At 46.1% G+C, this 24376-nt stretch overlaps 1 long non-coding RNA gene across 1 annotated transcript; it reads left to right on the forward strand.

Moving 5' to 3' along the window:
* Positions 1 to 6557: 6557 nt before the first annotated feature.
* LOC149122292 (uncharacterized) lies at positions 6558 to 19598 on the forward strand. Its single transcript, XR_016220623.1, has 2 exons — positions 6558 to 6664; positions 18520 to 19598. It is a non-coding gene; the product is annotated as an uncharacterized LOC149122292 (long non-coding RNA).
* Positions 19599 to 24376: the final 4778 nt, after the last annotated feature.

Raw genomic sequence — 24376 nt, forward strand, 5'->3', positions numbered from 1 at the left:
TATGTGTCTGTGAGTATATGTGTATGAGTGTATGTGAGTGTGTGTGAGTCTTTGTGTGTGAATGTATGTGAGTGTGTATGTATGTGAGTGTGCAAGTGTATGTGCAAGTGTATGTGTGGGTGAGTGTATGCATGAGTGTATATATGAGTGTATGTGTGAGTGTTTGTGACTTTGAGTGTATATGTGAGTGTATGTGTGCAAGTATATGTGTGCAAGTGTTGTGTGTATGTGTGTGTGAGTGTATGTGTGTGAGTGTATGTGTGTGTGTATGTGTGTGAGTATATGTGTGTATGTGTGTGTGAGAGTATGTGTATGTGTTAGTATATGTGAGTGTGAGTGTGTGAGTGTGTGTGTATGTGTGTGTGAAAGAGAGGGAGAACAGTTCTGAAGGAAGAGAACTGAGTGAACGCATTTCATCCCTCAAGAGGGCCTCGTGTGTTTCAGTCCTGCTCACCTGGGGCCCGCGTAGCTTCTCAGACTCAGGGCGCCCATGTGCAGGGAGCCAGGTAAGATTCAGGGAGTCTCTTCAGGGATGAGCACCTGGAATACCCACTCCCATCCCTTAGATATGAAGAAGCTGGAGAGGTCTGGGGCTGCGACTGTTGTCCTTATGCTCCCGTGTGATGGGGGAAGGGAAAGACGTGTTCTTCACTCACAACATGCATCCCGAGCACCTCTGGTGGGCAGAGCACATGGCTTTGCTCCCACGTTGGGGGCGTCTGGGTGAGCACAGCTGAACTCCCATCCATTGCCAACAGGCTTTCCCTGTAGCGACTGCACGCATGGTTCTTATTCCTTTGCTGATGTATCCATGAAGGGTTCCACAGTGTTTGCTACCTGGCAGATACTGCCAGCTTCTTCCGTGTACAGACGGCAAATGTCCTTGTTAGCATATGATAAGACCCTGTAATTTTTCCAGAAAAGAATTCTGTTCATGTTCAGATGAATGCTATGGGTAACTAGGACCCTGTCACTGAACTAAATGGACTATAGTTTGCAGAAGGTAATTGCTTATGAAGAATAAAGCCATTTTGCATCATTCATACAGAGAGCATCGGTAGGTGATCAGCTTTCCTGTGGATGTGCTGTGAGGTTATCCTGAGAATTCAGGTCTGAAACATTCTTCTTAACTGTTTTTTTCTTTTCTTTCTTTTCTTTTTTTTTTTCTTTTTGGCAGGCAGAGTGGACAGTGAGAGAGAGAGACAGAGAGAAAGGTCTTCCTTTTTTTCCGTTGGTTCACCCCCTCAATGGCTGCTGCGGCCGGCGCACCGCACTGATCCGAAGCCAGGAGCCAGGTGCTTCTCCTGGTCTCCCATGCGAGTGCAGGGCCCAAGCACTTGGGCCATCCTCCACTGCCTTCCCAGACCACAGTAGAGAGCTGGACTGGAAGAGGAGCAACCGGGACAGAATCTAGTGCCCCGACCGGGACTAGAACCCGGTGTGTTGGTGTGCTGGTGCCGCAGGTGGAGGATTAGCCTATTGAGCTGCAGCGCTGGCTTCTTAACTGTTTTGGATACAGTTATTTTCAAGGTGTATTTTGCCTATCTTGCCATCTGAAATGGAGTGACTGAACATATTTCAGCCTCTTTTGATGACTCAGAGTTGTCACCAAGAGCATGAATAATTTGCTTGTGCTATGGATAAGCAATGACGTCAGGCCCTTTTGAGTTATGAGCTGCACTGGGAAAATTCCTAGGTAAATGGTCAAAGGGTCTTAGATTTACTGAGCCTCTACAATTGTTCCAATGCTTTCATAAATGTCAGTCAGTCTTTTGCTTGTCCCTGTCTTGTGTTTGTCTCTGGGAACCTCCCTCCTCACCCAGCCTTTATTCAGGGCTAGGTTTAGAGCATCTGGTTTGTGTGGGGGGCTGGCTTTTCCACGCAGAGGGTATAGCTCCATCCAGACCATGTGGTGCGGGGCTGCCTGCCAGGAGCACTCCTGTGGGTGGGAGAGGCAAACAAGTAAACAAAGCCACAACTCAGCATGATAGCGCTCCCTTGCTCTGCTCTGGGAGAGTGAGTGATCCCACTTAGGAGGGTGGAGCTTAGCTTCAGGCTGGACAGGACCAGAGCATGTGGCCTGCTCAGTGTCCATGTCTGTTAACTCCCGAGTCATTCCTGAGCGGCAGTCCTGGGATTGTTGATGCCAAAGTGCTCTGAACATGTGCGGGGTGCTGAGCATATTATTGAAAAGGCTTGGGGTCGCCGGAACCAACCAGCCCTTTGCCTGCAAGTTAAAATACAGGACAACGTGGTGCCTGAGAGTAGAGATTCCACATGCGCATCTCTGGTCCTGCCTTTGCATTCTTCTCTAAATTTGTGTATCTAACTGCCAAGTCCCCCACTCCACATGGATGCCTCATGATGTCTGAAATGTCACTTTCCTTCCCACCCCTCACCACTGCTCCATTGTCCCAATCTTGGCAAACAGCAGCACTCTTGTCTTCCAAAAATCGAGAAATTATGCTCGAGTTCTCTCTTTTCCTGTCCTAATGTACATTCAATTCATCAACCAAGCCTATGAATTCTTTTATTTAAAAACAAAACAAAACCAAATCTTGAGCTTGACATCCACAAGTGACCTTGCTTTGCTTTTACAGAAAAGCCCTGGCTCCCAGCAGTGGGTTCAAGCCCTGATGGATCAGTTTCCTATTGAGGCTTTTATTTCTTCTTTTCCCATGCTGCTCTGCTGAACTCCTATCACACTGGCCTTGCTTCTGTTGTTCCCTGCTCGTGTCTCGGGCCAACTCATTGGGTTTCCTCCACCAGAACTGATCTGCCTGTGGCTGACCAACGGCTGATTTCTTCCTGTTATCACTGAGATCTCAGCCTCCATGTTACATCCTGGTGGCCACCTGTGCCTGTCCCTCTCTCACATTTATTGCCATGCATGCACATCATGGCAGACCCTGACGCTGATCATGGGGCTTCCATGTGCAGATCTTTGCAGCTGTTCTTTGGACCACAATGAATGCTAACACACAGCCAGTAAATATTTGTTATCAAATATATTTTCTGTTCTTCTCAGTTGTCAGGGGTAGGAAGGAGCCAAGTTGTCAGCTCGTGGTGAGAGCAAGCTGCCTGGCATTGGGAGATATTTCTGAGTCAAGTGCTAAGTTTCCACCAGGCAGCTTTCTCCATCAGAATATCCAAAGAACAACAATAGAGCCTACTTGAGAAAACAGATGACAGCGTCTGTTACAGTATTCAAATGGGGTTTGTTTGTTTTCAGAGTTCTCCTGGTTTAGATCTTACAGCATTTTTTAAAAGCAGATCTTCTCAAACACAGCACTGGATGAAGTTGAAAGGAATGTCTTCCCAGCCAGCTCCTTATGTATCGTAGATACATTCCCCACAAATAAAATAAGCAGCAACCTCTCAGAACAGGGCTGCAAGCTTGAGATTCTTCTGTAGCTGTCTGTTTTGCAAATTTACATTTAAAAATAAGTGTTGTGCCACAGCTCTCATCATAAATGAGATAGGGAGCATACCAGCATTTTCTGAGACTTTGCAGTAGAGTCACAATCAGTCAGCCAATGAATACTTGACATATGCCTACTGATGAGCAGGACATTTTATGCAAGAATTTTAAGACATGGTCACTACTTTTTGGAGTTATTACAGTTTAGGTGAAAGACACAAGTATCTACAGTACAAAACACCATAGGATTCATAATCTACCATTCTTTTGGTTTTAAATGTTTTTAAAAAATAACATCATTTTTAAAAATTTATTTACTTGAAAGGCAAACCAACAGAAAGAGAGAGGCAGAGGCAGAGACAATGAGAGGTCTTCAATTTGCTGGTTCACTCCCAATAGCCAAGGCTGGGTTAGCCCAAAGCCAGGAGCCTGAAACTCCATGCAGGTCCCTCACATGGGTGGCAGTGGCCAGAGTGCCTAGATCATCTGCTGCTGCTTTCCCAGATGCATTAGCAGGGAGCTTGGTTGGAAGCAGAGCAGCCGGGACTTAAACAAGTGCTCCGTTATAGGAAACCAGCACCCCAAGCAGCAGCTTAATCCACTTTGCCACAATACCGGCCCCAGTTAACTTACCATTTGGAAGGCAAAGACCTAGAATATTTGAGCTCTAAAGGATCTTTCCAAGGCCATGAAATGCCACTCCATGTCAACCACTAAATACGACAGTGCATTTCGATCTTTAAGATGCAAAGAACTGCCTGTGTTAAGATCTACCTTCTGATTCAGTTGGTCTGGGTGGAGCCCTAGAACTTGTAATTTTAATAGGTTCCCAGGGGATGGCGATGCTGGTAGAAGAAGGACCACACTTGAATTGCCACAAGATAAAACAGTGCTATTCAATATATGATCATCAAATTCCCAGATCCCTCCCCAGAGCTACTGAGTTAGAATTTGTGGGGATGGGATTCATGAGTGACATTTTAACAAACTCTCCAGGCAATTCTTATGCGTTCTAAAGACAGAGAAGCACTCATGCACACACTAAATGTGGAAAGGTCAGATGCATTGAACTTGAGCCATGTGTCCTTTTCCCCAGCAATTAGCCCCCAGGGTGATATCAGGACTGTCAATTCGGTGCCAAATGGTTTGGCTTGATGTTTCCAACATCAGCAGGTAGAAGGCAGGCCAGGAACTCCAGCAAGAGACTGAAACATCCCAACATGTTCTTAAGCACAGTCTGAACCAGGCCAGAAAGGAAACAATGGCCAGAAAGCAGCAGTGATTTTAGCCAGATTGATGGCTATTCTTATTGTAACACTCATGAAGAGCAGAGATTTTGTAATGGATTTAGCAGATGTGGACGCCCTAATGCCAGAGCGTCTCTCTGCCTAAAAGGGAATCGCAATTATCCAATATGTTTCCCCATCCCTTGGCCTGAGATTGAGTTGTCACCAGCTTCCAGACACTGCTCCAGGCACCCCAGATGGTACTGGCTAGCACGCTCTGAGCATGTCATTGCAAACACATGCGAACCACATGAGGGTGGGGAGCTCCTGGAGACTAACGCATGGCACTACCTCCAACCCCAGGTCCTTATGAAGTTGCTGGGGGGAAGAGAGTGGGACCCAGGTGCTGGGAGGTCTTGGGGAATTGAAGAGCCATGTAATCCCTTCCTTTGGCAGAGGGAGCTAGGCAGACAAGAGGAGACCCCTCCAACAATGAGTTAATGAGACAGCAACATATATTCATGTTCTGGCACTTTCTCCCACTTTCTCGTTTCATGTCAACACTACTCAAGTGTTTGGTTTAGGAAGCATCTTTTAAGAATCAGGATAGATCCATTAACTTTTCTTTCTCTCAAAGGATTTTTAAAATGATTTATTATTATTTATTTTGCCAATGGTATATGTAATGACTTTGTCCAGCTAGTAATAATTTGCAGTTGACAGATTCCTTAGATAATTGATTTGCTTTGATCAAGTGGGTCTCACGAATCTAAGGACCTCATTAATCAGCGTGTGCCGCTGAGTCTGACTTTGGAAACTGAGCTGCCAGAGTCCAGTTCTGCACCGTGGAGCATCATCAACAGGTGTGTGCCGGCCAGCACTCTCCTGATGCCTTGGACTGTGCAGGAGCCCTTTCCACTGTGTCCAGACTCAAAACACAGACACAAGCAAACAAAAACTAAAAGGAAGAAAGTTAATGTCTGCAGAAATGGGATTGCAGCAGAGTTGGGGTGGGGGTGGGGTGGGGGTCGTCCCTCGCCTCTGCCCTACGCCCCTTTCACTTCCTGTCTGCTCACAAATCCTACTGCCTGAGCTTGAGTTTGAAGGCACAGATTTCCCTTGCATGGGTACTGCTTTAAATGTCCCCTGAAAAGCAAAGCATTTTGTCAGGGAGAAGAAGATAGCACAAGGGTTCAGGAGGCGCTCGGGGCAGCAAGAAGAGAGCGCGAAAGACTTGAGACAAACCTAGCTCTTCTAAATATCTCCAACCTATTGCTGGGAGATGCCTGATCTTAAGAAAGGTGACATCTCGGAAGAGCTGAGTTTCTCCATCTGACCGAGCCCAAGGAGACTTCCCCACACCTTCTCCTCCCCTCGCAAGGCTGCTGAGAGAAGAGAACGAAACAATAGTTTGAAAGTATCATAAAAAGCTAGAAGTGTCCCGCAGATACGAGCTGTTGTTTCCCAGGGTAATTTTTCTTGCCTTGTGCAAGGTAGATCTGACTTTTCGAGGAAGATCAGGTACCGTCCAGTGAAGTGGAAGGCAACCCAAAGAATGTTGTCTATAAACAGTGCTTGCATTCTTTGAAAGTCTTACCTGCTGCAACATACAACAAAACAGAGTGATTAAACCATCAGATGGGGACCCAAGGACCTGAGCGACGGTGTGTTGGTGGTAGCAGATGCTTAGGATGGAAGAAAGCTCGTGGCACATTTGCAGTAGCCAACCCCAACCCACGGACAGTCTCAAGTTATTTTAGTTCATTTCCACCTCAGCTTTCATGCCATCCTTAGCTGGTTGCCATTCCAAAGGATATTATGTATACAAAGTTTCAGTTGTTAATTGTTGATTGTTTCATTTCAGGGACCAGAGTCAGAGAGAAACAGCCCTGGAGATGAAAAAGATCAGACTGAAAAGTCTCTAGCCACTGATCCCTGGAGTTAATGAAGGGGGATTTATTAGACCCTGATCCCACCGGTCAGGCCGTGGGTTATCTGGACAATCAGAAGACTGAAGGTGAGTAGCCCACGAAGCGTGGCTAACACAGAGATGTTTCCACCTGGAAGGATGGCTGCGGTCCAGCCCTATTCCTTGTGGATTTGTTAATTGGATTTGTTCTTGCAGTTAAGGCAAATCAGCATATATTCTAGTTAGTGGTTTCAGGCGCTGCAAAATTGGACTTCTGCTTAAGGAAAGGTGGCCAAGAAGTAAAAACACTTTCTCAAGAGGGTTAGTCCTACTGCACTGAAAGAAAATTTACATGGGAAGCAGAGCCAGAGAGGAAAGTGGAAGTTGTATGTGTCTAAATTTCACGGCCTAGGGTGGGAGATGTAGAGGCAATGTATTTAAGCATTTCCACATACGAAAGAGGCTCTGGGTTAGGGAGCCCTGCAGAGACAGTGCATGCATACAAAGTTATGGGGCCACGAATCCAGCAGTTTCTGACCCATATGAACGCTATGGTCACACAATAACATCATGGATAAATCAGAGTGCTGTCCTCGTTAGAAGACGGTGGTGCTACCGGCGTTGCCATTAGTGAGCACAGGTGTGCTGAAAGACCCGTACGGAAGAGTGCTTTCCACACTGGCTGTGAGAAGACTGCTCTTCAGTTTGCAGCAGCAGCTGTTACCGTGCAGCCAGTGCAGTTGGTGGTGGGATGCAAGCCTGTCTGGGGTTGCACTCCACTTGGGAAGAATCCCCTGCCCTGACAGACCTGCCGGGATTTGGGGGGGGCGGGGTGAAGAACGGAGACCAGCAGTGGAGCCAGCGTGGCTCTGCTGTTGAAGGCCAGCAGCTGTACACTCAGAAGGCTACAGAGGGGTCGGCGCCATGGCGAACTAGGTTAATCCTCTGCCTGCGGTGCTGGCATCCCATATGGGCACCGGTTCTAGTCCCGGCTGCTCCTCTTCCAGTCCAGCTCTCTGCTATGGCCTGCGAAAGCAGTAGAAGATGGCCCAAGTCCTTGGACCCTTGTACCCACATGAGAGACTGGGAAGAAGCACCTGGCTCCTGGCTTCAGATCCGTGCAGCTCCAGCCATTGCGGCCATTTGGGGAGTGAACCAACGGACAGAAGACCTTTCTTTCTTTCTCTCCCTCTCACTGGCTTTAACTCTACCTCTCAAATAAATAAATAAAATGTTAAAAAGAAGAAGAAGAAGAAGAAGAAGAAGAAGAAGAAGAAGAAGAGGAGGAGGAGAAGGAAGGCGGCTGCAGAACCAAGTGTGACACGACATCCTGAACTGGCTCCTTGGACAGAAAAGGAACATGTGTGAAATCAGAACAAACTCTGTGATTTTGTTGATAGTGTTACACCAATGCTCATTGCTTAGGTTTGATAAAAGCCCCCATGGTTATGCGAGAAGCCAACATTAGGGGACGTTCTGAACTTTCTGTCTTTGTAGTTTTTCTGTAAATCGAAAGTTACAGCAAAAATTTAAAATTTATTTAAAAACTGCCTGGGGCAATTGGCACAAAATATACAGGAATGAAATGGGCAAGCTTGGGCCACTCACCAACTGGTCAGCTCCTGTCCCATCCAGGATGCTCAGCTGTTTTCCTCTGGCTGATGGCTCTCATGTGGAAATGCAGGTTCAAGAGGGACAGAGTTTCTGACTCTTCCAAGAGTATCTGAAGTGTGTATGTGTGATCTGAATTTTAAAGACATGACTCAAAGACATTTAAAACACATTAGAAACAGAAAATACAGCTGCCTCATGAATAGTACGTGGCCTATGGAAACGATTTCTCTTCTGGACACCAGAACAGGAAGTGTGCAGGAGAATTATTCTAGAAGCCTTAAAAATTCAGGCTCCTAGATCTCAACCGTAGACATCAGAATTGGGTAGAGTTGGGGCCAAACTTAAGATTCTGCATTTTTAATAACCCTCCCCAGCAATGTGGGAGTAGGAGTTCCTAGATTCTATTCTGAAAAATGCCCTGTTAAGGAGACAGATTTCTTTTCCTCCATTTCATCCTTTCCCTAAATTCAGTTTCTCATTCTCTCTTATCATCAGTGACACAGCTTCAAGGTCAGTGTTAAAATGCAGTTACAGAACTGTGCTGGTCAGAATAATAGACATCAGTCACAGATATGTAGCTAATGAGCAATTGAAATGTGGGGTTCTAGGTGTAAAATACGGACAGATTGCAAAGATTTATTCATGTCTAAAGCTGTAAAATACTGGGGCTGGCGTTTTGTGGCACATCAGATTAAGGCTGTGTACAATGCTGGCATCCCTTGTTGGAGCACAGTCCTGGCTTCTCTGCTTCTGATCCAGCTCCCTGATAATGCACCTGGGAAAGCAATGCAGGATGGCCCGTGCTTGGGCCTCCATCACCTACGTGGGAGGCCTAGATGGAGTTTCTGGTTCTCTGGCTGTTGTGGTCATTTGGAGAATGAACCAGCAGATGGAAGAGCTCTCTCTCTCTCTCTCTCTCTCTCATTCTCTCTCTGTAGCTCTGCCTTTCAATTAAATAAATCTTTAAAAAATGCAAAATACCTTATAATAAATGTTTAATATTGATTAAATATTAAAATGATACTATTTTAGATACATGGTGTTAAAAAATATATATTTAAAATTAATTTTACCAATTTTATTTAATAGTAGCACATGTAAAGTTATATATGTGGCTTACATTTGCTACTCTCATTATATTTCTATTGGATAGTGTTAGTCTTAGAACCTTCAGTGAAAGGGGCTGTTTTCCCCCTGCAGGCCCTAATATATAATGATGAAAGGCATGGTTAGTGGCTGGTGCCGCGGCTCAATAGGCTAATCCTCGCCAGCACATCGGGTTCTAGTCCCGGTTGGGGCGCCGGATTCTGTCCCGGTTGCTCCTCTTCCTGTCCAGCTCTCTGCTGTGGCCCGAGAAGGCAGTGGAGGATGGCCCAAGTGCTTGGGCCCTGTACCCGCATGGGAGACCAGGATAAGCACCTGGCTCCTGGCTTTGGATCAGCACGGTGCGCCGGCCACAGCAATCATTGCGGGGTGAACCAACGGAAAAGGAAGACCTTTCTCTCTCTTTCTCTCACTGTCCACTCTGCCTGTCAAAAAAACAAAACAAAACAAAACAAAACAAAACAAAACAGGCATGGTTAGCATGTTTAAGTCCGTAGTTCTGCCCAAGGCACCAGGGTTAGGGATTTCTCAGGGCATCGGGTGATGGAGCTGCAGGAAACCATTGTTCGTGCCTCCAGGGAGACGGCAGTGGGCTGAGATTTGGAGCCATCCTTTTCCTGGCTGTGTCTGTTATCAGAGGTATGACTAAAAGACAGTCACACAATTCATATGGCACAGAGGGACAGGACAAACACAGTCATCACAGGTACTCGTTCCAAGAGCAGCAAGGAAAGCTACATGTTCTGAGTCAGTATCAGGTGGGCATGGAGGAAGGCAATGCTGCTGGTCTGGCCCCAGGTTCAGAAAAAGCATTTCCCAGAGACACCTGACGTTGAAGTGGGTTTGGAAATGTTTCAGGTTGATACTAGAATCGTTCCATGAAGAACACCAAAACATGGACAGGAAGACAGGATGGAGCTACTGTGAGAGTGGCACAGGAGGATTATGGGACCTCACACGTGGCCTGGGTGGAGCAGAACATTCAGACTTTATTTTCCATCTCATTCATTCGTCAGCTCTCCAGATGTATTATGTCAGTACTTCCTCTTCTTATTTTTCTTTGAAAATCTATATTGTACATATTTAGGGTGTATGGCATCATGCTGGGTTTAATAGATACATGAGGGTACTTCAATAGGTTCATGAAAAATGGAATTTAAAAATAAGTTTATTTTGAAATACAAGTATGTGCATGGTGCAGTGATCACTACAATCAAATACATCAACCACTATCATCTCATAAAAAGTTGCTCCTGTTTTGTCTGCTTACCACTGTGTGTCTCTGTGTTAGTGTGCTTCAAATCTACTCACTTGGAAAATTCCCAGAATAAATGTTATTGACTATAGTCCTCATATGCTCCATTAAATCCTTAGACTTATTCACCCTTCATGACTGCAACTTTGTATCCGTTGATCAGCAGGTTTCTATTTCCCTCAGCCTGTGATGGTCACTGTTCCACTATTGCTGTGCCTCCTCCCCCTCCTCCTCCTCCTCCTCCTCTTCCTCCGGCAGATTCCACAGATAGTGAGATCATGCAGTGTTTTTGTGTCTGGTATATTGTGCTCTAGCTTCATTAATGGTGACAAAATAGAAGAATCTTCTTTTTTAAAATTATTTATTTGCTTCCTTATTTTATTCATTTGAAAGGGAGGCATAGAGAGTGTTACCCTCTCCATGGTTCACTCCCCAAAGGCGCATAACAGTGGGAACTGGGCTGGGACCAAAGCCAGGAGCCAAGAACTCAATTTTGATTTGCGTCTCCCTTACGGATAGAACATTGAGTACCTCTTCTGATAACTGTTGCCCATTTTTATGTCTTCTTTGAAGCCATGTCTCTTCAGGTTATTTGTCCATTTTCTTATAAGATTTATTTACTTTATTTGAGAGAGAGAGAGTGGTTTCCCATCCACTGGTTCACTCCCCAGATATCCACAAAAGCTTGGATCAGGCCAGGCCAAGCCAAAGCCAGGAGCCTAAAACTCCTTCTGGGTCTCCCATGTGGGTGGCAGGAACCTAAGCATTTGGGTTACAATCTGCTGCCTCTGAGGCACATTAGCAAGATGCTGGATCAGATGCCAGGACTCCAAACAGGCACTCCAATATGGGATACAGGTGTCCCCAACTTGAGGCTTAATTCACTCACCACAGCTCTGGCCCCTTTGTCCATTTTTAAATAGGCTTATTTATTTTTTTCCTATTAAGTTACTTTTTTTTGGATATTAACCCTTATCAGATACATGGTCTGTAAATGTTTTCTTCTAATCTGTAGGTCGCTTTTTCATTGTATTGATTGGTTATGCAAAAGCTTTTTAGTTCTTTAAAAAAATATCTGTGTGCCTCAAGAGAAGTTTCGTTTGTATGTTTCTGACTCATTTAAACTTAACTTGTTAAAATACCATTTCGTAAGAACAATTTGAGGTTCAAAAATACTCCCGATCCCCATTTAGAATTCTGCTTTCCCTCAACCTGTATTTGGGTCTGAAGTCAGATGCTGCCAAGGTCCCATAGGTTCACAACTTGGCAAGGTGAACTTTGCTGATTCGGTGTTGAAGAGCCGACTCAGAATCTACACCCACCTGCCCAATCTTTGGGGATGCTTGTCCTGATCTCATCTGCCTTGGTCATGTGTATGGATCTCTGTTGGTGTTTTAAAATTAAAATTATTTGGCATTGTTCTCACCTTTGGCATTGGCCCTTTTGTCTCCAAGCCCCCAAGTTCCAGCCTCTGCTTTTGGTTCCCAAAGCTCTGGTCACCCTTCTGCTCTCTGCAGTCACACACACACACACACACACACACACACCTGCAATCAGAATCACATTCTTTTCCCAATGACTTCTCTGGTAACCTTGGGCCTTTAGTCCAGGGCACACACTTTCCCTTGCTGTGCTGCACATTTTGCAAGTGTCTTTCAGGTTGTTCTTTCTTCTTTCCCCTTCCATTCTACCATGAGTAATTTAGGTATGGCAAATCTACAGAGGCTCCCTCCTTATGAAAAGATATGACATTATACGCCTGTAGCAGTCAACACCCCTGCAGACAGTGCTGTGTGTTATTACAAACAGAGGTGAGCTGAGACATGTGTCCAATGGGTACCCATCCCCTCGACCCCCCAGGTCAAAAGAGCAGTTAAGCTTTTAGCATCTGGGATTCTCCAATCTTGTCACATAAGTCCATTCAATCTCATCAGTGTCCCTTTTTTCCCAAGATGCTAAGCACTCCCCACCTCAGCCAGCTTCCTGGCTCCTGTAGGGGCCCCATATCTTGTCCCATCAGAATAGCCCTATTTGGGACCAGTACTGTGGTGGAGTAGGCTAAGCTTCTGCCTGCAGCACTGGCATCCATATGGATGCTGGTTTATGTCCTGGCTGTCCTCTTCCAGTCCAGCTCTCTGCTTATGGCTTGGGAAAGCAATAAAAGATGGTCCAAGTCCTTGGGCCCCTGAACACACATGGGAGATCCTGAAGAAGTTCCTGGTTCCTGGCTTCGAATCCACCTGGCTCCTGCCTTTGTGGCCATTTAGGGAGTAAATCAGCTGATAGAAGATCTTTCTCTCTTTCTGTAACACTATCTCTAAAAGAAGTAGATAAAATCTTTTTTAAAGATTTACATTTGTTTCCTAGAGGCTTTCTGCCTTTGGCAAGACAAGAGCCGCCAGAGCCCAGAAGTTAAGGAACAGGATCCTGTGTTCAAAAGCAAAATGAGTCTTGGATGCCTCAATACTCTGCAAAAGCAGATGTATGCATTAGAACCATGACGTCAGTATCAACATAGTCAGAGGAGATACATCCTGTTTTCATAATCTCCATTGGTTGGAAAATCCTAATGGAGGATTCCTTTGGCTTATCATTGCCTAAACAGTGGCATTTTCATTTCAGAAACATTGGTTATGCTCAAATATACACCATCATCCACGTATGTGTATATATAGATGTGAAAAGGAAAATAGCACAAAGCAATTTGAAAATATCCTGTCTCAATGACAAATCAAAGGATGATAGTGTTTTCAAATTGTAATATAGGAAAATGAAGCTATGCATATAGCAGATGTCCAATACTTTAATTAGTTTGTTGAAGACTGGCTCTCCAGTTTAAGAAGTAAGTCAAAGGAGATTACAGTAAAAGAGAAAGGAGACAATTGAGGCAAAGGCCTAGATGAGAGAGGACTGTGACAACTGAACACCACATTGAACTCCAAGCCTCATTGCAGTCAAAGGAAAAGGGCAAAAGTGTTGAGCATTATAGTCTTCAGGTCTGATAAAGGAGTTGGTAAGTTCTTAGGCAGAGGCTTGTTTTCTCCTGGCAATAATTTCTTCATGGTTTTTGTTGGATTTATATTTATATAAATGACAATACAGACAATACAGTGGCTTACTGAAGATGAAGAAGCGATTTTCTCATAGCCATGTCTTATGCTGACCTGCAATAAACCTTGAGGGCAAGCTGTTGATTAAGTCATAACTCAGTGAGGGCATTTCTTTGGGGAGTTTCGCTAATGCAGGCCAGACCCATCACTTCCTGGTGATTTATCTTAACAAATAGCCAGAGCTCCGAGGGCCTAGAGGAGTGAGTGATCAGCATGGCTCAAGACGCTCACTGTGGAACATTCAGTTTCTGGAGACTGGATCGTGTGTTCAAAAGCAAAATGAGGCAAATGCTCTGATTGCAGCTGTCAACCCTCCAAAAGCAAAACAAAATAATAGAACATGGCCCAAGTGCTTGGGACACTGCCATCCACAGGAGACCTTGAAGAAGCTCCTGGTTCCTTAAGTTGACCTGGCCCAGCCCTGGCTGTAGCGGCCATTTTGGGAGTAAACCAGCAGAGGGAAGACCTTTCTCTCTCTCTCTCTCTCTCTCTCTATGTAACTTTGACTTTCAAATGAATAAATAAACCTTAAAAAAATTGATGCTTTGGATTGTTCTTCCTCTAACGGGCTACAAGGTGTAGACTTTCAATGGTGACCTCTCCAGCAACTGGAATGACAAAACATTTCATGGAGATGTCTGTTCTGCGCGGTCCAATGGAGACAGTCAGGGACAACGTGCCAGGCCACATCTCTCCTTTGAAACCACTATCCAGAAGAAGCAGTTAGCACCAAAGAGGGGGCCTTCCAACTCCTACTGGAACTACTTCCTGGGTGGCACTGGTTGGTAGTGGCCTGACACAGGGTGTGGGTCATTTCTTGAGAGTGGGTGTGTGGGGTGAGTCTGTCACAGCCCATCGACAGGTTGCACCTGGAAGCCAGCCTCTGACCCAGCACCAAGGGGAGGGCGTGACCTTGAAACCTCAGGGCTCCAGCTACCAGCTCAGGCCAGGTGCTACCATCAGGGGCTGAGTTTATCTGTGGTGTGAATAAACAAATGTTTGAATGCCACTGAATATGAGGTCAGCAGCGACTCTGGGGCTAGAGCCAACTGCCCTGGCTTGATCAACACGCGAGGAGGAGGCAGGGTAGGACCCAGGCCTGCAGCAGGCTGGGTAACACGTAATCAGAGTGGACTCCAGATTTCCGGCATCTGAGAGCCTTCAGTTCCTCATGACAAAAAGAGAGAAAAGCCAGGGACAAACCAGTTGGTAGGATTGTGTACGGATCCGGTTAGCTCGAAGGCCTCCCATGAGCAGGGCTGGAGGCAGCCACTGGCATTCTCCCCTTTCTCGTCTCTTTCCCCAGAGTGCTCTCCATGTCCTCCTCTGAGCATGGCCCCCCTGCCACCATCACACATAGATCAAGTGGAAAGAGGGAGGCCATTGGGAGAATCTCCCTGGCCAGTGGTTCTCGGAGCATGGAGAGCACACGAACGCCCACAGTGCTTCCTAGAAACTCTGAATTGGTTTGGGGAAACCACAGACATTAATATTTTTTCCCAGGTGATTTGTAAATGCAGTCAGGTTGCCAGCCACCATCATGGTCAGACTTTAACCCTCACCCTCCGTCAGCACGCACTCTCTTCTGCACAGAAATGGCTAGGGCACATGCACGCTTCCTCTTCTCTGTCTTTGCAGAAATCCGCAGGGTTATTTTCTCACTTACTCCATGAACTTTCAAATATTGCAGAAGATTGCTTATCCGGAATGACTGAGCCTGACTTAATTGCTATTAACACTATTTCTAGTGTTTATGGTAACATAACTTCAAAAGAACCCTTTGATTTGACAAACGTGTCTCCATGCAATATTTCTACACAGTTGTAAATTAATACTTTAAACCAGTTATTATTCCTCCCACAAGCTTAAGCAGTTGCAAATAATAAATAACCAAGCACTGGATGAGAAAAAGCAGTGAAAGCCCATGAAGAGCAAGCACGCTTGCAGTGTCAGCCCCACAGATGCAGCCGCAAGGCCACCGCCCACTGACCTAGCGCAGGGATAATGCCATCACCCTACACTACACACAGCACTGAATTTGCCCGCCATGGCGTCAATGGCATGATTTTGTTTTATATTTGAGAGGCAGAGAGACAGATAGGCAAAGTTCCCAGCCAAGCGGTTCACCCCACAAAAACCAGGGCTGGGCTGAGGCTGGAGCTGAACCTGGGGTCCGGGAACTCTGCCATGTGGGTGGCAGAGACCCAGCTATGTGTGAGGCAACATCCGCTGCCTCCCGGGCCCTACAGTAGCAGGAAGCAGCAGGCGGCAGGCAGAGCAAGGAATCAAAACGGGGCACCCTGATGCTGGGTGTGGACACCTTACTCAGCATCGTAACCACTCGACTAAATGCCTGCCCTGTGGTTCATTTTTAAATCGCTGATCTTTCAAAAAAAAAAATACTTTTCAAAAGCATTCTGTGATTCGCATGCTGTTTGGGATCAGAATCCCTGATCTTATATTGTTTTTCAAAACAAATTAAAGTGAGGAGCAGGCGCTTTCTCCTGAGCAGGGGTAAGAAATCTCCAGATTTGTGTGTGGGGGATTAGATCCCCTCTCTGTCTTCATTTTGCACGAACTGTCCTCAGTGTTTTAGAGCATTGAAAACCACTCGTGTGTAATTGGGGCACCCTTGAAGATCTTCACTAACTGTATTAAAAGGAGGAGGTCATTGCAAGGGGGCGGGGGGGGAGGTTTCTCAATTGACCTTTCCAAACAATATGACCGGATTCTACAACATAGTCAAGGAAAGAGCGCACACCCACGTGAGAGACAGAAACTCGTCCATCCACGTTATCTCGGATGGGCTCACTTAGAAGGCATAAGCCAGGGAAAACTTGCGTCTCCTTTTGCAGCTGCAGGGGGCGATATTTTCTGATGAGAGAGGCTGTTATCCAGGAAAAAGGCATGACTTCCCTCAAGCACATGCCGGAGAAACTGGCGATCCATGGCTGGCCCCTGGGTATTCCCTCTTCTCTGGACAGAGACGCCTGGCACACATGATGGCCCACAGCCAATGGTCTGCCTTCTTTTTCGAATCTCTATTCAGTGTCACTGCCTATACTCCTGGTCTTCTGCCTCGATTTCTGGCTCCACTCCTTTGGCACATTTAATTCCAGGCCCTGACACCTCACAGTCTGCTTTATTTGACCTCTGATGGGTATCTCCTGCCCAAACACTAGGCCAGCGGTTCTCAAAGTGAGGTCTGGTCCCTGGGCCTACAGCATTAGCTGTAGACATGTGCGTTCTCAGATCCAATTCCAGACCCGAGTCAGAAACAACAGGGTGGGCTCAGCCATGTGCTCCAACAGGCCGTCGGGGCTGCTCATGCACGCTCATGCACACTCAGCTTTGAGAACCACTGCTCCGGCATCTAACGCTACAGAACGCGACCCCCAGTCCTGAACATGGAGACTGGCATGATAAAGCAGATGTTCTATCCTTGCTTCCAGCAGGAGAACCTGTCTGGAATTTGCCCAGGTAATCCTGGCTTTTCCCTTTGGTGGAGATTTTCAGACAACTCTTTGAAGTGAAACTTAAGAGTCCCTTACACCAAGATAGAGCATTTCGCTTAAGTCCATGACCATAAATTGAAGGACTTGCCCCACATGAAACAAGCAAGCTCTCCAAATCCTCTTGTTATGTGTATTTTTTAAACAGAGCCATGAAAAATTACATCACTGCAGAAAAGCTGAGAGCAAGATCTATATTTTCTGGAAGAATCAGTTGAGCTTCAACCCCTTGTGTTGCTGATGAAGTCACTTTTTGTCTCCAAAGGGGATTCCATGTTGACTGAACAATGGTATTGCAGGTTGCAGAAGTGACCCTGAAAACACAAAGCTTCCTTTACACGACGTTTCATCCAGCAGTGAGGAATAGCTTAGTCCCTTCAAACAGTCAACAGCAAAGTATGAAGTGGGGCACTCTGAGACCGCTTTATTCACTTCGCAAAGTGACAACTTGGTGGAGATGAGACATTACAAATGTTGTCTTTCTCCTCACACAGCCTTAATTGCTACAGAATGTTTGTTCATGTTTGCAAAATCGGAGGCCCTCTGGAGAGCATGATAGCTGAGAGCCAGATAGTGTTTGGAAAGGAGATGGAAAAGACACTAAAAGCAAACATATTTTTTAAATACATGAAAAAATTGACAGCATCAACATGGAATTATTCTGTACTGTCATGTTAATGACATGTGGCAATAGTTGAAAGCTTTTGGTTTGTATTTAAATGTTTGATTGCAATTTCTAAATATTTCTAAAATTCATCAAGGCATAAAGCAAATATTTTGGTATCACTTGGCGGGTTACAGCTAGGGCTCAAAGTATAGCCAGTGCCACCTCATGGAGGTTACAATCCCAAGCAGGCCCCCACCATTCTGAGTTCCAGACTTGATCGCTGCTGTGCCTTGTTGATGGAGAAGCATTTAGCACATGGGAAATTATCTTTGGTATTCACTTTCCAGCTCCAACTGTCTGGCACGAGCTGAGAAGTGAATGTGTTTCGACCTGAGGGTTATTTTTATGCACACGTTGGGCTGATGGTATAGATCCCTGTGACGAGAAATCAAATAAACAATAAAGGTAAGAGAAGGGAAAGTTGGTGATAGTCAACTTACAGGGACCAGCTTGGCGAATCACAGCTAACCTCTTCAGAGGCGGGAGCCAGAGGCCGGTTCTTACTTACATGTTGGCTTCCAGTCCAGATGTGCTTATTTTGAAGTAATTTTCAGATGCCTCAAAGTAAAAAGTTGAGATTGTTGTCAGCAGCAGCAGCATTGCCAATCTGTGAGAGATGTTTATGCTCTTCTCTAGTTCAGTTAATCCCCTGGAAAGTGTGACCAAATGTGTTGCTACACTGTGCTTCCATCTGTTTCCAGAATGCCCACATCTTTGGAAGGACGAACTCCAAAGTGAAGCCACAGCACAACGTCTACCTCCTTTGAAATCTACCTCAGGATGCGTCTCTGAGAAGGAAGCATCATCCTGAAAATTCATTTTTGAGCACACCGTTTACGAAGAACTCTGTGCTACACAATAGACAACCAAATTAGCAGAATTTTAACTGTAAAGATTAAAAACTTGAGATGCACTCACCACAACGATGACATGTAAGACACAGGGACTGCCAATCAAACCATGTCTGCATATATGTGGAAACAAAGCGAGCTTCTATGGAAAATGCGATGGACAAGCAATAAAGTTGTAATGGATGCAATACAGGAAGCAGTGGTGGGTATCACACACTTAAAAAGAACAAACTGCGATACACACAGAGAGAAGACAGCATCAAGCAAAGATACACACAACAGAAGGAAGACAGCCACAGGACAAAGGAGGCAGACACTGGAGTTTAGGGGTTGTAAGCCAAGGACTGTGGACAACCCCCAGAAGTTAGGACACAGAAAATGGCCCTGCTAACATTTTGATTCTGGTCTTCAGGACTGTGAGAGATGAATTCCTATGGTTTTAAGCTAAAAGGGAAAGAAAGGGACAATCTCTCTCTCTCCATCCACCCCCCACCACACACAAACACATAAAGCTTATGTACCCTCCTGGTTGTAGCACTGCATGGGCATGTAGTACTGCATGGAGATTCTCCTTTTGGGCAGTTGGGAAAACTGTCCAGTATTCTTCCCTGACTGGGTTGGCTCAGGGATGCACTGTTTTCTTTTTGCTTCAAACTTCAATCAGAAAGGCCCTTTTCGAACAAATGGGTATTTAAAGGGCTCCTTTTATGGATTGAGCTTGAAGCAGGATCAGGATAGAGGATGCTGAATTTTACAAAGACAACCATGAGCCCTCAAGTTAGAGCAGCAGAGGGCCGCTGTGTTCCAGAGTGACAGCCAATATTTTGAGAACATATCAGGGGGAAGCAGAGTCTTCCATAGAATTTAACTCATAAAGGCATGGTTTTCAGAAAGCAGCTGGACAAATTATGAGCCAGAAGTAAATTTTATAACGAGGACACTGAAGTTGGAAGCAGACATCTGAGCGTGGGTGACATGGCCCCTTATTGTCACGCATTGGAGGCTGTCTCTGGGCTCAGTGAGGAGCAATTCGGGAGCGACATGAACATAAGTGTGTACCTTTCACTGACTGCACACATTTAAAAAATGTTGATTGTGTTGTTCTTCCATCAGAATACTGGCCTAATCACTCTCATCAAGTCCTTTTTCATCCTCATAGAATCTTAAGTTAAAAAATGGAACGCGGGTGAAAGACTGTCAGCCTTTTTTTAAAAGATTTTTTGAAAAGCAGCGTTTTAGCCGGCACCACGGCTCAATAAGCTAATCCTCCACCTGTGGCACTGGCACACTGGGTTCTAGTCCTGGTCGGGGCACCAGATTCTGTCCCGGTTGCTCCTCTTCCAGTCCAGCTCTCTGCTGTGGCCTGGGAGTGCAGTGGAGGATGGCCCAAGTGCTTGGGCCCTGCACCTGCATGGGAGAGCAGGAGAAGCACCTGGCTCCTGGCTTCGGATCAGTGCAGCGTGCCGGCTGCAGCGGCCATTGTGGGGGTGAACCAATGGAAAAAGGAAGACCTTTCTCTCTGTATCTCTCTCTCTCTCACTGTCTGCTCTGCCTGTCAAAAAAAAAAAGCAGATATATATATATATATACACACACACATATACACTTTATATATATATATATATAGAGAGAGAGAGAGAGAGAGAGAGATCTTCACTCTGCTGGATTACTCCCCAAATGGCCTGGCAGGGCCAGGTCAAGGCCAGGAGCTAGGAGCCAGGAGCTTCTTCAGGGTCTCCCACATGAGTGCAGGCGCCCAAGTACCTGTGCCATCCGCTGCTGCTTTCCCAGATGCATTAGCAGGGAGCAGGATCAGAAGTGGAGCAGTCGGGTTTCACACTGGTGCCCTTGTGAGATGTGACATCACGGGGAGTATAACCCATTTCACCACAGCACCAGCCCCAGGGACTGTCAGCTTTAGTGTTTGAATTGTTGAGTATGCACCTCCATAATTCATGTAAGAAATAAAAACTCCTAATCACAAACAAGACAAAAAGAGGGGAATCCTACATGAATCAAGAGATGCCAAGGCTGAGGACCACTGCACTGCTACATCAGGGTGTGTCTGGAGAATGAAGAAAAGCAGGGGAATGACCCCATTACAGATGTCCACCTGGTGGCCCCTAGATTCCAGGGTAATCACTCATTTCCGGCTTGTCAGCCTCGATGTCACAGAAAGACTACCATTGACTTCCTGATTCGTGGGACTACCTCCCCACACTCTTGTCTCCTCAAAAACAAGGCTGAAAGAACCCTCTCTCCCCATCACTTGAGTAGCCACCTGTTCCAGCTACCTCCATCCCTCCCTTGCCTGCCCCATTTGGACTCAAATCACATTGCCCATCTCTGCCTCTCAGGAAGACACTAAGGAATGACTCCTCCCCTTCTGGTGAGACTCTGCCCCTTCCTCTTAAAGCACCCCAGTAAAACAACATCTGAAACATGACCAAACATGCTATCTACTCAGCAAGTATTGCTCCCATGTACTAACAGGGATGTGGTCAGCAAGCTTAGCTAGGTCAGCTCTGGAATTGGTGAACAAGAGCTGGAAAGAAAAGAGGAAAATATGGCAGTGAATAGGAAAGGAAAAAGATACCCAGACTGTGCAGCCAGATGCAGGGAAGGTATGAAATTTGTTCATTCATTTGACAAATGCATATTGAATGTATACTCTGGTTCAGGTACTGTGTTAGTGGGGATATACTAGGGGGCAAAAAAAAAAAAATAACCCAGATACAAAATAGCACAGATGGGATGACCTTTAGGAAAGGATGGGGAGCCCTTGAGAGGCAGAATTGTATAATTATAGCCCAGAGCTGCCTTCTTCAACCCATTAAAGACTGCTTAGACGTGAGGGCTGTGAGAGGAGCTGGGAGGTAGCCCCAGGAGGCAGTTCCCTGTGGTCTTGACCCCTGGTTCCTAAACACTTTTCTGCTGCAGTATTTATAACAATGGCACTCATGATGGGCTTTATATCCTCGTGGGAATGACCAGGGTCAGTTATAGCAGAGAAGCCTCTATCTCCAACTTGATCCTGATCTTGATCTCTATTTCCAGGGTTGGACAAAGCCCATGGCCTTCATGGACCCAGCTCCATCTGTGTTTGCACACTATCATCCTGGAGTGTGGCTTCTTGTTAACTTGTACTCCCAAATGGCTGCACTGCACCCACAGCGCACTGGGAAGAAGAAAGCCGAAGTTCCCAGCATCCCTTCACAATGAAGTCAGCTCCCTTCAAGCAACCTTTCTGGAAGTCCCAGGCACAGTATCCCCTTCCATTTCATTAGCCAGGACTGAGTCATATGGCCACACTTAGATGGAAGAGAGGCTGGGCACACTGCCACCACAAATAAAGTGGAAGTACTGTTAGAAGGGGAGAGGAGATGGGTGGGAAGTAGCAGATCTGTCTCTGCCATACCAGGGTTCTGCAGAATTCCCGAAGCACGATCACCTCCGCCCTCTGTCTGCCTCAGGGAAGTGCATGAATCGGAAGGCTCAGCCCCGAATCTGCATTAGCTGGCTTTTACAAACAATAAATCATTGTAAACTTGGGGGTTTATGTACTATTATCTGGATGCACCTCAAAATCCACTCTAATTTATCAAGGTAAATTATAATGTGTATACTGTAGATAACTGTGTGGATGAGAATTAACAACATGCTGAGGAACTGAGAAAGACAACAGGATGGATTTTACAGCCAGATGATTACTGCATTTTAGTCATCAAAAGAAACGATAAGTAAAACGCCATTCAGAGGTGCCTTCTAGAATGTTGGCAATACAGCTATGGTGGCTGCAATGGAGAACCCGTAATTAGTCTTGGCTCCAAAGCCTTTTGCATATAGGAGGGGCTTCAGCCATGACAGTCCATTGCCCTAATGGTCCAGGCCTCCAGAAATTCATGCCTTTGTGTTGTTCCTTCCCTTGAGTCTGGGCTGTCCTGGGACCACTTTAACCAGAAGAGAACATGCACCAATGGTCAGCCTAGCTTTAAGTTCTAGGAGCTTCTATTTTTGTTCCCTGATTAGACCGAGCTTCCATATAAGAAGCCTGGCTTCCCCACTGGAGGGATCATGTGGAGATAGTCAGTAGAGAGCCCATGGACAGAAGTCCTAAGCCCACATGGAGAGACTGGCAGAACCCAGTAGTCTCAAGTGTCTGGCAAAGTCCAGATCCCAACCTCATCGCCAACTGCTCTGAGCAAACAAAATGGTTGTGTCTTTAATCCAGTAATATCTTAGAGTGGCTAGTTACCCATAAATAACCATATAAAGCACCACCAACCTCACAAGTTCCTACAGACTTGGGATGGGACCCCAGCCAATGTGGCCATTGCAGTATGTGCTGCTACTTTCTTGAGAACTGCAAACAACAGTCAGTGTCTTTGGGACTCCTCCATACGCCCCCTCTCCAGAACACTGCTGACCCCTTATCCCTGAAATACACCTTTCCCCACAGCCCTCATCCTCACTCTGTCAGGCTTACTACAAACATTCCTTTTTTAAAATTTTTTGACAAACAGAGTGGACAGTGAGAGAGAGAGACAGAGAGAAAGTCTTCCTTTTTCCGTTGGTTCACCCCACAATGGCCGCTGTGGCCGGTGTGCTGTGCCGATCCAAAGCCAGGAGCCAGGTGCTTCTCCTGGTCTCCCTTGCAGGTGCAGGGCCCAAGCACTTGGGCCATCTTCCACTGCTATCCCAAGGCCACAGCAGAGAGCTGGCCTGGAAGAGGAGCAACCGGGACAGAATCTGGCGCCCTGACCGGGTCTGGAACCCGGTGTGCCAGCGCCGCAGGTGGAGGTTTAGCCTATTGAGCCGCGGCGCCGGCCGAAGCATTTCTTTTTGTCTCTGAGAGAGAGAGAGAGAGAGAGCAAAAGCAAGAGCAAGAGAGAGAGAGAGGGAGAGGGAGAGCTCCATCTTATTGGTTCATTCCCCAGATGCCCACAACAACTGATACTGGGCCAAGCCAAAGCCAGAAACTCAATCCAGCTCTCCCACATTGGTGGCAGGGACCCAAATACTTGATCCATCACTGTTGCCTCTGGGGGTGTGCCATAGTAGGAAGATGGAATCAGAAGCAGAGCCAGCACTCAAGCCTAGACACTCTAATATGCAATTGTGAGCATCTTAACTGCGAGGCCAATGGAAGCATTTCCAACATGAGCACAACTTTCCCTGTCTCCTCAGCCAGCTCCCCAACAGTGACTTGTGCCATCCCTCCCTCACCTTTGCAGTTCCCTCCACAGGACTGCATGGTAACGTGCACCTGTCCACATGTGTGCAGATCAACGTGTGGATATGCACGTGGATGGGTGAAGAGAGTTAAAACTGCACGTGGATCGAGTCCTGTTCTGGAACCCTGGCCAGAAAAAATGGGCTCTTGGCATCTTCAGTTGGAATCTGGAATACGTTTCCCCATAAAAGCAATATATTATAGGTGATTTTAGGTTCTGCAGTACCATTGGAACTATAGTTAAGTTGTATCACTAGTGCAATAGGCATTTGGGGACTGGTCCAGGAACATAACTACCTTTTATAACATTGTTCTCATGAAAAACAAGCTCCAAATAACAGACTGAAGAGCAAACTTTTGGAAGTGACTGGATTAGAAGTTAGAAATTCATCCTATATTGAACACCAGTTATACAATAGATACTGTGGAGTAAATGGGAGAAAAAAATGAGTTTGAGGCCTCTTCCCAAGAAGT

The sequence above is a fragment of the Oryctolagus cuniculus genome, chromosome 14, assembly GCF_051225735.1.
Source record: "Oryctolagus cuniculus isolate XC-2025 breed Fujian yellow rabbit chromosome 14, ASM5122573v1, whole genome shotgun sequence".
Lineage (NCBI taxonomy): Eukaryota > Metazoa > Chordata > Mammalia > Lagomorpha > Leporidae > Oryctolagus > Oryctolagus cuniculus.